This window comes from Somniosus microcephalus, unplaced genomic scaffold, assembly GCF_052327205.1.
Source record: "Somniosus microcephalus isolate GS21.2 unplaced genomic scaffold, FLI_Smic_1.0 unresolved_chr8, whole genome shotgun sequence".
Lineage (NCBI taxonomy): Eukaryota > Metazoa > Chordata > Chondrichthyes > Squaliformes > Somniosidae > Somniosus > Somniosus microcephalus.
Genome location: NW_028225186.1, coordinates 16,687,989 through 16,701,271, shown reverse-complemented (window position 1 = coordinate 16,701,271; position 13,283 = coordinate 16,687,989). Strand labels below are relative to the sequence as shown.

The 13,283-nt window shown below is 46.4% G+C and overlaps 4 non-coding genes across 4 annotated transcripts; 2 read left to right on the top strand and 2 right to left on the bottom strand.

The window, feature by feature from the left end:
• Window positions 1-955: 955 nt before the first annotated feature.
• trnar-ucu (transfer RNA arginine (anticodon UCU)) lies at window positions 956-1,048 on the bottom strand. Its single transcript has 2 exons — window positions 1,012-1,048; window positions 956-991 (listed from the first exon to the last, which is right to left on the bottom strand). It is a non-coding gene; the product is annotated as a tRNA-Arg (tRNA).
• Window positions 1,049-3,640: 2,592 nt separating this feature from the next.
• Window positions 3,641-3,722, top strand: trnas-cga (transfer RNA serine (anticodon CGA)). Its single transcript has one exon. It is a non-coding gene; the product is annotated as a tRNA-Ser (tRNA).
• An 8,172-nt stretch (window positions 3,723-11,894) lies between these two features.
• trnar-ucg (transfer RNA arginine (anticodon UCG)) lies at window positions 11,895-11,984 on the top strand. Its single transcript is given in 2 exon segments — window positions 11,895-11,931; window positions 11,949-11,984. It is a non-coding gene; the product is annotated as a tRNA-Arg (tRNA).
• A 319-nt stretch (window positions 11,985-12,303) lies between these two features.
• On the bottom strand, window positions 12,304-12,385 carry trnas-uga (transfer RNA serine (anticodon UGA)). Its single transcript has one exon. It is a non-coding gene; the product is annotated as a tRNA-Ser (tRNA).
• Between the last annotated feature and the right edge of the window lie 898 nt (window positions 12,386-13,283).

Below are 13,283 nucleotides of genomic sequence, written 5' to 3'. Positions count from 1 at the left end.
CTCGAGGGGCTGAATGGCCTCCTCCTGTTCCTGTCTAATAGGCTTGAGGGGCTGAATGGCTTCCTCCTTTTCCTGTATAACACGTTCGACAGGCTGAATAGCCTCCCCCTGTTCCTGTATAACAGGCTCGTGTGTCTGAATTGTCTCCTCTTGTTCCTATGTAACAGGCTTGAGGGGCTGAATGGCCTCCTCCTGTTACTGTGTAACAGGCTCGAGGGGCTGAATGGCATCCTCCTGTGCATGCATAACAGGCTCGAGGGGCTGAATGGCCTCCTCCTGTTCATGTATAACAGGCTTGAGGGGCTGAATGGCCTCCTCCTGTTCCCGTATAACAGACTCGTGTGTCTGAATTGCCTCCTCCTGTTCCAGTGTAGCAGGCTTGAGGGACTGAATGTCTTCCTCCTGTTCATGTGTGGCAGGTTTAAGGGGCTGAATGGCCTCCTGCTATTCCTGTGAAACAGACTCGTGGGTCTGAATTGCCTCCTCTTGTTCCTTTATAACTGGATCATGGGTCTGATTTGCCTCCTCTTCATCCTATGTAACAGGTTCGAGGGGCTGAATGGAGTTCTACTGTTCTTGTACAGATCTTGTATCGCTGAACGGCTTCCTCCTGTCCAATGCAACAGGCTCGAGGCGTTAAAGGCCTCCTCTTGTCCCTGTGTAACAGGCTCGAGGGACTGAATGGCCTCCTGCTGTTCCTGTATAACAGGCTAAAGGGGCTGAATGGCCTGCTCCTGTTACTGTGTAAAAGGGTCATGGGACTGAATGGTCTCCCCCTGTTCCTATGTAAAACGGCCATGGGACTGAATGGCCTCCTCCTGCTTCTGTGTAACTGACTCAGGGGTTGAGAGTACTCAGAGGGAAAGTGTCGGGCGTTAGTTTCCCTTCTCTGAATTACCGATTTCCTGCAAAATGTACCGTCAGTGGAGGAACCACCGAACCCTGACCCAAAATCCAACTCTGGTGGGACTCGAACCCACAAGCTTTGAATGCCTTAATCTTTCATACAAATAGAAGTCCAATGCGCTATCCATTGCGCCACAGAGCCAATTACTTAAAATTCTATTACAAAAGCAAAATAGTGCTGATGCTGGAAATCTGAAGTATAAACAGATGAAATGCTGGAAACACTCTGCAGGTCAGGCAGCATTCCATGTCTGTTTAAAAGGGGTCTACTTTCAGTCCCGGATCATTCTGTGTCTGTTTAAAAGGGACATGCTGTCAGTCCCGGATCATTCTGTGTCTGTTTAAAAGGGACATGCTGTCAGTCCCGGATTATTCTGTGTCTGTTAAAAGGATGTGCTGTCAGTCCCGGATCATTCTGTGTCTGTTTAAAAGGGACATGCTTTCAGTCCCGGATTATTCTGTGTCTGTTTAAAATGGATGTGCTGTCAGTCCCGGATTATTCTGTGTCTGTTTAAAAGGGGTCTACTTTCAGTCCCGGATCATTCTGTGTCTGTTTAAAAGGGACATGCTGTCAGTCCCGGATCATTCTGTGTCTGTTTAAAAGGGACATGCTGTCAGTCCCGGTTTATCCTGTGTCTGTTTAAAAGGGACATGCTGTCAGTCCCGGATTATTCTGTGTCTGTTAAAAGGATGTGCTGTCAGTCCCGGATCATTCTGTGTCTGTTTAAAAGGGACATGCTTTCAGTCCCGGATTATTCTGTGTCTGTTTAAAATGGATGTGCTGTCAGTCCCGGATTATTCTGTGTCTGTTTAAAAGGGATGTACTGTCAGTCCAGGATCACTCTGTGTCTGTTTAAAAGGGATGTGCTGTCAGTCCCGGGTCATTCTGTGCCTGTTTAAAAGGGATGTGCTGTCAGTCCCGGATCATTCTGTGTCTGTTTAAAAGGGATGTGCTGTCAGTCCCGCATCATTCTGTGTCTGTTTAAAAGGGATGTGCTGTAAGTCCCGGATCATTCTGTGTCTGATTAAAACGGGTGTTACATAATATTATAGAGTCTGCCCCACAGAAACAGTGCATTTGCACGAACTGGTCTCCACACGAGCCTCCTCCTTCTCTATTTCTCCTCACCCCCCAAATAAAACTAGAATCAGTAATGGTAACCATGAAACTATCGGATTGTCGTAAAAACCCATCTGGTTCACTAATGTCTTTCAGGGAAAGAAATCTGCCGTCCATACCTGATCTGGCCTTTGTGTGACTCCAGTCCCATAGCAATGTGGTTGATTCTTAACTGCCCTCTGAAATGGCCTAGCAAGCCACTCAGTTGTAACAAACCGCTATGAAACAAAATAATAAAAATGAAGCTGGACGGACCACCTGGCCTGATCCATATCAGCCTCCTCCTGAGGTCCCCACCATCACAGAAGCCAGTCTTCAGCCAATTCGATTCACTCCACGTGATATCAAGAAAAGGCTGAGCACACTGGATACAGCAATGGCTCTGGGCCCTGACAACACCCCGCTATCATTCTGAAGACTTGTGCTCCAGCCAAGCTGTTCTAGTACAGCTACAACACTGGCATCTATCCAACAATGTGGAAGACTGCCCAAGTATGTCCTGTCCACAAAAAGCAGGACAAATCCAATCCAGCCAATTACCGCCCCATCAGTCTACTCTCTACTCTCAATCATCAGCAAAGTGATGGAAGGTGTCATCCACAGTGCTGTATGGTGGCTCTAACTGGCCAATAACCTGCTCAATGATGCCCGGTTTGGGTTCTGCCAAGAGCAGTCGGCTCCCGACTTCATTAAAACCTTGGTCCAACATGAACAAAGGAGCTGACCACCAACATCCTGGGAGTTACCATTGAACATAAATACTGTGACAACAAGAGAAGGTCAGAGGCTATGCATTCTGCGTCGGGTGTCTCACCTCCTGACTCCCCAAAGCCTTTCTACCATCTACAAGGCACAAGTAAGGAGTGTGATGGAATACTCTCCACTTGCCTGGATGAGTGCAGCTCCAACAACACTCAAGAAGTTCGACACCATCCAGGACAATGCAGCCTGCTTGATTGGCACCCCATCCACCACCTTAAACATTCACTCCCTCCACCACCGGCGCACCGTGGCTGCAGTGCGTACCATCTACAAGATGCACTACAGCAACTCACCAAGGCTTCTTCAGCAGCACCTGCCAAACACGCAACCTCTTCCACCTAGAAGGACAAGCACAGCAGGCGCATGGGAACACCCCCACCTCCAAGTTCCCCTCCAAGTCACACACCATTCTGACTTAGAAGTATATTGCCGATCCTTCATCGTCGCCTGGTCAAAATCCTGGAACTCCCTCCATTACAGCACTGTGGGAGCACCTTCACCACAGGGACTGCAGCGGTTCAAGAAGGCGGCTCACCACCACCTTCTCAAGGGGCAATTAGGGATGGGCATTTAATGCTGGCCTTGCCAGCGCACCCACATCCAATAAACGAATTTTAAAAATCCTATCAGCATATCCTTCTATTCCTTTCTCCCTTCCTCTTAAATGCATCTGTAGTATTCGCCTCAACAACTGCTCGTGGGAGCTCCTTCCACATCCTCAGCGCTCTCTGGGCAAAGAAGTTAATCCTGAATTCCCTGCTGGATTTATCGGTGAGTATTTATGCCCTGTCTTCGCTGAGCTCGTTCCTGTCTCACTCACAATAGAAAGCATTTTCTTGATGTGAGCTTGCAGCTGCGATGGCCGAGTGGTTAAGGCGTTGGACTCGAAATCCAATAGGATTTCCCCGCGCAGGTTCGAGCCCTGCTCGCAGCGACTTTGATGCAAATTCTTTATTTTATTTCATCGGCTCCCTGTGGCGATCACTGGCCCCGAAATTGATCAGAATTCCCTCCACTGCACTTTATTACACTGATTAACCCAAAGTTCCAATTGAAACACGAATAATTTATCGGCATCAATTAGATATTGTGGATTTGTTGGGAACTAGTGAGCAATACACACACAAAGCAGCATCAAAAATACTAATTAATAAAGAGCCCTGCAGTGTTTGGTATGGAATCACCTTCAGCTACTAAGTGAGAACGCGGTTTGGTTTTATAAAACTGAACACCAATTAAAAAGTGTGTAAAAAGACCGGGGTAGGACTCGAACCTGCAATATTCTGATAACCTCAAAATTAACACCGCAGATTGACACCTTTTCCATTAGGCCACGCGACCAGTAGGAGTAATTTGTAGGTCAGCGCCATCTGTGGACTGATAGACACAGGGTCAACCTTCCAGTTCCTTGAGCTCTCGGCAGAACTAAGGTTTTGCAGCTTTGCTTCAAACTATTGCAGCTCCAAACTTTTCAGCAAATAGCAAAATTAAGAAACTACCCACACCATCAAAAAGTAAATGGCCCGTACAGGGATCGGACCCGCGACCTTGGCGTTATTAGCACCACGCTCTAATCTACTGAGCTAACCAGCCTGCTTTAACAGCTTTGGCTGTTAAATTCAATTTATGTTGATTTTTGGTTTTTGTCAGTTGTCAGTGCTCCGGTTTCCTCCCACAGTCCAAAGATGTGCGGGTTAGGTTGATTGGCTGTGGTAAATTGACCTTTAGTGTTAGGGGGATTAAATACGTGGGGTTACGGGGATAGGGTGGGATATGTGTTGGTGTAGGGGTTACGTGGATCGGGTGGGATATGTGTCGGTGCAGGCTCGATGGGCCGAAATGGCCTCTATCTGCACTGTGGGGTTTCTGTGATTCTGTGACTTCGAAGGCTGTAAAAGAAAGACTCTGATTTCTACAGCGCCTTTCACCTGAGGACGTTTCAAAGCGCTTTACAGGCAATGTAGTTGTAGTCACTGTTGTAATGTAGGAAAAACAGCAGCAGCCAATTTGTGCACAGCAAGCTCCCACAATGTGATAATCGAGGATAACCTGTTTTAGTGATGGTGATTTGAGGATAAATATTGGCTACAGGACACCGGGGTAAACCTCACCACCCCCTGCTCTTCTTCCAATAGTGCCATGGGATCGTTTATGTCCACCCGAGAGGGCAGAGGGGGCCTCAGTTTTGGAATTGTATTCCACCACAATCTGTAACCTGATGGACCGGCATATTCCTCACACTACCATTAGCATCAAGACAGGGGACCAACCCTGGTTTAATGAGGAGTGTAGAAGAGCATTTCAGGAGCAGCACCAGGCGTACCTAAAATGAGGTGACAACCTCATGAAGCTACAACACAGGACTACACACATGCTAAGCTATGGAAACAGCATGTGTAGACAGAGCTAAGCGATCCAACAACCAACGGATCAGATCAAAGCTCTGCAATCCTGCCACATACAGTCGTGACTATTTTAATTTAATTTAATTTGTTCCTAGGACTTGGGCATCGCTGGCAAGGCCAGCATTAATTGCCCATCCCTAATTGCCCTTGAGAAGGTGGTAGTGAGAAGCCCTCTTGACCCGCTGCAGTCAATGTGGTGAAGGTCCTCCAATAGTACTGTTAGGGAGGGATTTCCAGGATTTTGACCTAGTGACGATGAAGTTATGGTGATATATTTTCACATCGGGATGGTGTGTAACTTGGAAGGGAACTTGGAGGTGATGGTGTTCCCATGCACCTGCTGCCCTTATAAGAACATAAGAACATAAGAAATAGGAGCAGGAGTAGGCCATTCGGCCCCTCGAGCCTGCTCCACCATTCAATAAGTTCACGGCTGATCTGATCTTGGCCTCAACTCCACTTTTCTGCCTGTTCCCCCATAACCCCTGACTCTCCGATAGTTCAACAATCTGTCTATCTCAGCCTTGAATATGATCAATGATTCAGGCTCCACAGCTCTCTGGGGTAGATAATTCCAAAGATTCACAACCCTCTGAGAGAAGAAATTCCTCCTCATCTGCGTCTTAAATAGACAAACCCTTATTCTGAAACTATGCCACCTGATTCTAGATTCCCCCATGAGGGAAAACAGCCTCTCAGCATCTACCCTGTCAAGCCCCCTCAGAATCTTATATGTTTCAATAAGATCACCTCTCATTCTTCTAACTTCCAATGAGTATAGGCCCAACCTGCTCAACCTTTCCTCATAAGACAATCCCTTCATCCCAGGAATCAACCTAGAGAACCTTCTCTGAACTGTCTCCAATGCAAGTATATCCCTCCTTAAATAAGGAGAACAAAAATGTATGCAGCACGCTAGGCGTGGCCTCACCTGTACAGTTGTAGCAAGGCTTCCCTCCTTTTATACTCCATGCCCCTTGCAATAAAGGCCAACATTCCATTTGCCTACTTAATTGCTGCATGCTAACTGTTTGTGTTTCATGTACGAGGACACCTAGATCCCTCTTAACCGCAGCATTCTGTAGTCTCTCTCCATTTCAATAATATTTTGCTTTTCTGTTCCCTCCATGGCCTCGCCCTTCCCTATCTCTGTAATCTCCTTCAACCCCACAACCCCCTGAGATATCTGCGCTCCTCTAATCCTGCCCTCTTGAGCATCCCTGATTATAATCGCTCAACCTTCCTGTTGCCTTAAGCTTTGGAATTCCCTGCCTAAACCTGTCCACCTCTCTTTCCTCCTTTAAGACGCTCCTTATAACCTATCTCTTTGACCAAGCTTTTGGTCACCTGCCCTAATTTCTCCTTATGTGGATTGATGTCAAATGTTTTGTCTGAAAATACTCCTGTGCAGCGCCTTGGGACGTTTTACTACGTTAATGGTGCTATATAAATGCAAGTTGTTGTTGGGAATGGTGGTGGGGGATTCGGTGATGGTCTTGCTGTTGAATGTGAAGGGGCGGTGGTTAGACTTTCGCTTGTTGGAGCTGGCCATTGCCTGTCACTTGTGTTGGCTGTTGTCATGTGTGGCACACAGTGCCATATGTACAGTATTTGCCGATAGGATAGTGTATGATTGACAACTGCAGGTGTATGCTGAAAGATTAATGCAGGAAATCGTCAGCTAGAGTCTCGAAAATATAAGCTTATACACATGCACCAAACCCAATGGCCGGTTAGCTCAGTTGGTTAGAGCGTGGTGCTAATAACGCCAAGGTCGTGGGTTCGATCCTCGTACGGGCCATTTGATTTTTGGTAGAGAGGGTAGTTTCTTGATTTTGTTATTTGTTGAAAAGTTTGGATGGAAACTCACACGGGACCTGCAATACTTTGAAGCAAAGCTGGAAATCCTGAGTTATGACCTGCGGAGCGTTTCCAACATTAAATGAACAATTCCAGATCCATCGGGACTTCTCGTATTTCAATCAGTGAACGGTTCACAGCTGCTGATTGGTTTGGAGTGCAAAGAATAGAACTGAAATAAATACAATCCCGGGGTTTAATCACTCATTATTAACATACCGCCAGAAACAGACCGTTCGGTCCAACCAGTCCATGCCGCCGTTTATGCTTCACTCGAGCCTCCTCCAGTCTTTCCTCATCTAAATCTATCAGCATAACCCTCTATTCACTTCTCCCACATTTGCTTACCTAGCCTCCTCTAAAATGCATTTAAACTATTCGCTTCAACCACTCCCTGTGGTTGCGAGTTCCACATTCTCACCACTCCCTGGGTAAAGAAGTTTCTCCTGAATTCCCGATTGGATTTCTTGCTGACTGTCTTATATTGATGGCCTCTAGTTATGCTCTTCCCCACAAGTGGAATCATTCTCTCTGTATCCACTCTATCAAAACCTTTCATAATTTTAAAGATCTTTTAAGCTGACCTCCCTATTCTTCCTAGCATAATGAAATACGTCACACTTATTTGTGTTCAAATTCATTTGCCAAAGCTATGCCCATTCTGCAAGTTTATTAATGTCCTCCTGTAACTTGTTGCAGTCCTCCCCAGTATTGACTATCCCCCCCAATTTGGTGTAATCTGCAAATTTATAAATTGTGTTTCTGATTACTAAGTCTAAATCGTTAAAATAAATTGCGAACAGCAGTGGCTCCAGCTCTGATACTTGTGGAACACCACTACCCACCTTCTGCCACTATGAATAAGCGACCCGGTAGTCGGACTATCTGCCTTCTCTCCTTAAACCAGCCAGTAATCCAGTCTGCTACTTCTCGGCTGACTCTGAATTCTCTGACCTTGTTCATCAGTCTATTATGGGGTACATTATCGAAGGCCTTCTGAAAATCCGGATAAATTACATCTACTGCATGACCATTGTCTACTCTCTCTGTTGGTTTGGAGTGCAAAGAATGAGACTGAAATGACATCGGCCATCTCCAGTTCCCTGCTCCCCTCACCCACTCCAACCTAACTCCCTCTGAACTTGCAGCACTCCGTTCTCTCCGATCCAACCCTAACATTGTCATTAAACCTGCTGACAAAGGTGGTGCTGTTGTTGTTTGGAGAACAGTCCTGTACCATCCAGAGGCTGAACGGCAACTCACTGACAGCTCCTCCTACCTCCCCCTGGACCATGACCCGACTACTGAACATCAAGCAATTGTTTCCAAGACTGTCACTGACTTCATCTCCTCTGCAGATCTTCCCCCCATGGCCGCCAACCTCTCAGTTCCTCAGCACTGCATTGCCCACTTCTACATCCTTCCCAAGATCCACAAACAGGACTGCCCTGGTTGACCAATTGTTGCAGCCTGTTCTTGCTCCACAGAACTGATTTCTTCCTGTCTTCACTCTATTTTTTCTCGACTTGTCCAGTCCCTTCCCACCTACATGCACGATTCTTCCAACACCCTCCATACTTTAACAGTTTCCAGTTTCCTGGCCCCAAACGTCTCCTTTCCACTCTGGATGTCCATTCCCTCTACACCTCCATCCACCACCAGGGCGGCCTTAAGCGGCTCCACTTCTGCCTTGAACAAAGGCCCCACCAGTCCCCATCCACCACCGCCTTCGTCCGCCTGGCTGCACTTGTTCTCACATTGTACAACTTCTCCTTTGATTCCACTCACTTCCTCCAAATTAAAGGTGTTGCTATAGGTACCTGCATGGGCCCTAGCTATGCCTGCCTTTTTGTGGGATATGTGGAACATTCTTTGTTCAAGTCCTACTCAGGTCCCCTTCCTCACCTCTTTTTCCGGTACATCGATGATTGTATTGGTGCTGTTTCCTGCTCTCGCCCTGAACGAGATTATTTCTTTCACTTTGCCTCCAATTTCCACCCTTCCCTCACCTTCACATGGTCCATCTCCGAATCTTCCCTTCCCTTCCTCGACTTCTCTGTCTCCATTTCTGGGGATAGGCTATCGACCAACATCCACTATAAGCCCACTGACTCCCACATCTAACTGGAACACACTTCCTCCCACCACACTTGCTGTAAGGGCTCATAGAAACATAGAGACATAGAGACATAGAAGGTAGGAGCAGGAGTAGGCCATTCAGCCCCTCGCGCCTGCTCCACCATTCAATGAGATCATGGCTGATCATCCAAATTCAGTACCCTGTCCCTGCCTTCTCCCCATATCCCTTGATCCCTTTAGCCTTAAGAAATATATCTAACTCCTTCTTGAATATATTTGATGAATTTGCCTCCACTGACTTCTGTGGTAGAGAATTCCACAGGTTCACCACTCTCTGGATGAAGTAATTCCTCCTCATCTCTGTCCTAAATGGCTTACCCCTTATCCTTAGGCTGTGACCCCTGGTTCTGGAATCCCAGGCCATCGGGAACATCCTTACTGCATCTAGTCTGTCTAGTCCTGTTAGTATTTTATAAGTATCAATGAGATCACCTCTCATTCTTCTAAACTCCAGCGAGTATAAGACCCAATCTCTCCTCATATGTCATTCCTGCCATCTCAGGTATCAGTCTGGTGAATCTCCACTGCTCTCACTCCATGGCAAGAACATCCTTCCTCAGATAAGGTGACCAAAACTGCACACAATGCTCAAGATGTGGTCTCACCAAGGCCCTGTACAACTGTAGCAAGACATCCTTGCTCCTGTATTCGAACCCTCTCGCTACGAAGGCCAACATACCATTTGCCTGCTTAACCACCTGCTGCACCTGCATGCTTACCTTCAGCGACTAGTGCACAAGGACACCCAGGTCTAGTTGCACTTCCCCTTCTCCCAATCTATTGACGTTCAGATAATAATCTGCCTTCCTGTTTTTGCCACCAAAGTGGACATCCTCGCATTTATCCACATTATACTGCATCGGACATGCTTCTTCCCAATCACCCAACCTGTCCAAATCATACTGGAGTTTCTCGGCATCCTCCTCACAGCACACATGCCCACCCAACTTTGTGTCATCTGTAAACTTGGAGATATTACATCTAGTTCCCTCATCTAGATCATTAATATATATTGTGAATAACTGGGGTCCTAGCACCAATCCCTGTGGTACCCCACTAGTCACTGCCTGCCACTCGGAAAAAGACACGTTTATTCCAACTCTTTGCTTCCTGTCTGCCAACCAGTTATCTATCCAAGTCAGTACCTTGCCCCCAATCCCATGTGCCTTAACTTTACACGCTAATCTCTTGTGCGGGACGTTCTCAAAAGCCTTCTGAATGTCCAAATACACCACAGCCACATAGCATTTCCCCCACTACCGATGTCAGGCTTACCGGTCTATAATTCCCCGTTTTCTCTCGACCACCTTTTTTGAATAGTGGGGTAACATTAGCTACCCTCCAATCCATGGGAACTGTTCCAGAGTCTATCGAATTTTGGAAGATGACCAGCAATGCATCTACTATTTCTAGGGCCACTTCCTGAAGTACACTAGGATGTAGATTATCAGTCCCTGGGGATTTATCCATTCCATTCTATTCCATTCTCCCAGTTTCTCTGTCTCTGTTGCATCTGTTCTGATGATGCCACCTTCCATACCAGTGCTTCCGGTATGTCTTCCATTTTCCTCAACTGAGAATCCCCCTCTACCATGGTTGACATGATACGCGACCGAGTCTGTTCCATTTCCCGCACGACTGCTCTCACCCCTTCCGCTCACTCCCAGAAACATAATAGGGTTCCCCCCTTGTCCTCACCTTTCACCCCACCCGCCTCCACATTCAACGGATCATCCTGCGCCATTTCCACCACCTCCAGCATGATCCCACCACCAAACACATCTTCCCCTCCTCCCTTTAAGCATTTCGAAGGGACCGCTCTCTCCAAGACAGCCTGGTCCACTCCTCTATCACCCCAATACCCCTTCTCCTTCGCCTGGCACCATCCCATGCAAGTGCAGAAGATGCAACACCTGCCCTTTTAACTCCTTCCTTCCCATCGCCCAGGGCACCAAACACTCCTTCCAGGTGAATCAGCGATTACCTGTACTTCTTCCAATGTAGTTACTGTATTCGCTGAATCTACATTGTGACACCAAATGCAGATTGGGTGACCGCTTTGCAGAACAGTCGGCAAGTGTGACCCCGAGCTTCCGGTCACCTGTCACTATAATTATCTGCTCCACTCCCTCTCTGATCTCTCCTTCCTTGGCCTGTTGCACTGTTCCAATGAAGCTCTACGTAAGCTCGAGGAACAGCACCTCATCTTTCTATTAGGCACTTTACAGCCTTCTGGACTTAACACCGAGTTCAACAATTTCAGTCTGTAAATTGGCCCCTGTATTTCTTTAATTTTTTTAATTTGTTCTCATTTTTCCTCACATGACAGTTGTTAATGTTTCTGCCATAATCATTCACACCTCATCTTGAGCCATCTTTTGTTCGTTAACTTTTCCTATTACCTCTCCTTTTGCCTTGCACCATCATCCCTTTTGTAAGTCAATCTCTCCTGCCGTCCATTCTATCACAGACATTTCCTTTGTTCTTACCTCGCCTCCACCCACCCCTGCTTAAAAATCCCTCTTCCCTAACCTTTTCCAGTTCTGACGAAGGGTTCGACCTGAAAGGTTAACTCTGTTTCTCCCTCACTCGATGCTGCCTGACCTGCTGAGTGTTTCCAGTATTCTCTGTTGTTAATGAAATGAACACAGTAACGGAGTTTAATCACTCATTATTAGGATTTGTTGAGTTTACTTTTGTGTGGCCGCGTGGCCTAATGGATAAGGCGTCTGACTTCGGTGTAAATTCTGAATGCTATCAGAAGATTGCAGGTTCGAGTCCTGCCGTGGTCGTTTTACACACTTTTTAATTCGGGTTCAACTTTAGAAAACCAAACCGCGTTTCCACTCTTTTCCTTCCTAACATTGCAGGGTTCTTTATTAAATGGAATTTTTACGTGGTGTCTTATGTGTAAATTTCTCACTGATCTTTGCAAATAGTTTCAAACAAATGCACAATTTCTAATTGATGACAAATTAGTGTTTCCAATTGGAACAACAGCTTTGGGTTAATCAGTGTCATAACGTGCAGTGGAGGGAATTCTAATCAGTTTCGGGGCCAGTGATCTCCACAGGGAACCGATGAAATAAAATAAAGAATTTGCAGTAGAATCGCTGCGAGCAGGGTTCGAACCTGCACGGGGAAACCCCATTGGATTTCAAGTTCAACGCCTTAACCACTCGGCCATCGCAGCTGTGCAAATGTAACTTTTCAACAGTGAAATGACCTATGCAAACTATTAGACAACTTCCCTGCACAATATAAATGGAAGCAAGTTGTGTGACAGCTGCACAGAGGCCTGGTTAGGTCACTGTGTACAGTTCTGCGCACTGCACCTTAGAAAGGATATATTGACCTTGGAGGATGTGCGGTGCAGATTCACGAGTGTGTTACCAGGGCTCCAAGGGTTAGGCTATGAGCAGAGATCACATAATCTAGGCTTGTATTCCCTGGAATATTGAAGATTAAGGGCAGTGATCATAGAAATACAGAAATTTACGCCAGAGAAGGAGGCCATTCGGCCCATCGTGTCTTTGCCGGACGAAAAAGAGATATTTTGCCTAATCCCACTTTCCAGCTCTGGGTCCGTAGCCCTGTAACTTACAGCACTTCAAGTACATGTCCATAGGGCTTTCTATTAATGTGATCGGTAGTGACTTCCAGATCCGCTCCACTCTCTGTGTGAAAATGGTTCTTGTCAACTCCTCTTTAATCATTTTACCAGTTACTTTAAATCTACGCCCCTGATCATTGACATTTCTGCTAAGGGAAATAGGTCCTTCCTATCGACTATATCTTGGCCCCTCAGAATTTTATGCACCTCAATTATGTCTCCACTCCACCTCCTCTGCTCCAAAGATAACAACCCAACCCTATCCAATCTTTACTTACAGCTAAAATTTTCCAGTCCTGGCAACATCCTAGTAAATCTCCTCGGTACCCTCTCTAGTGCAATAACATCTTTCCTGTACTGTGGTGACCAAAGCTGTCTGCAGTACTCTAGCTGTGGCCTAACAAGTGTTTTATACTGTTCAAACATAACCAGACTGTTCTTGAATTCTATGCCTTGGCTAATACAAACATAGAAACAT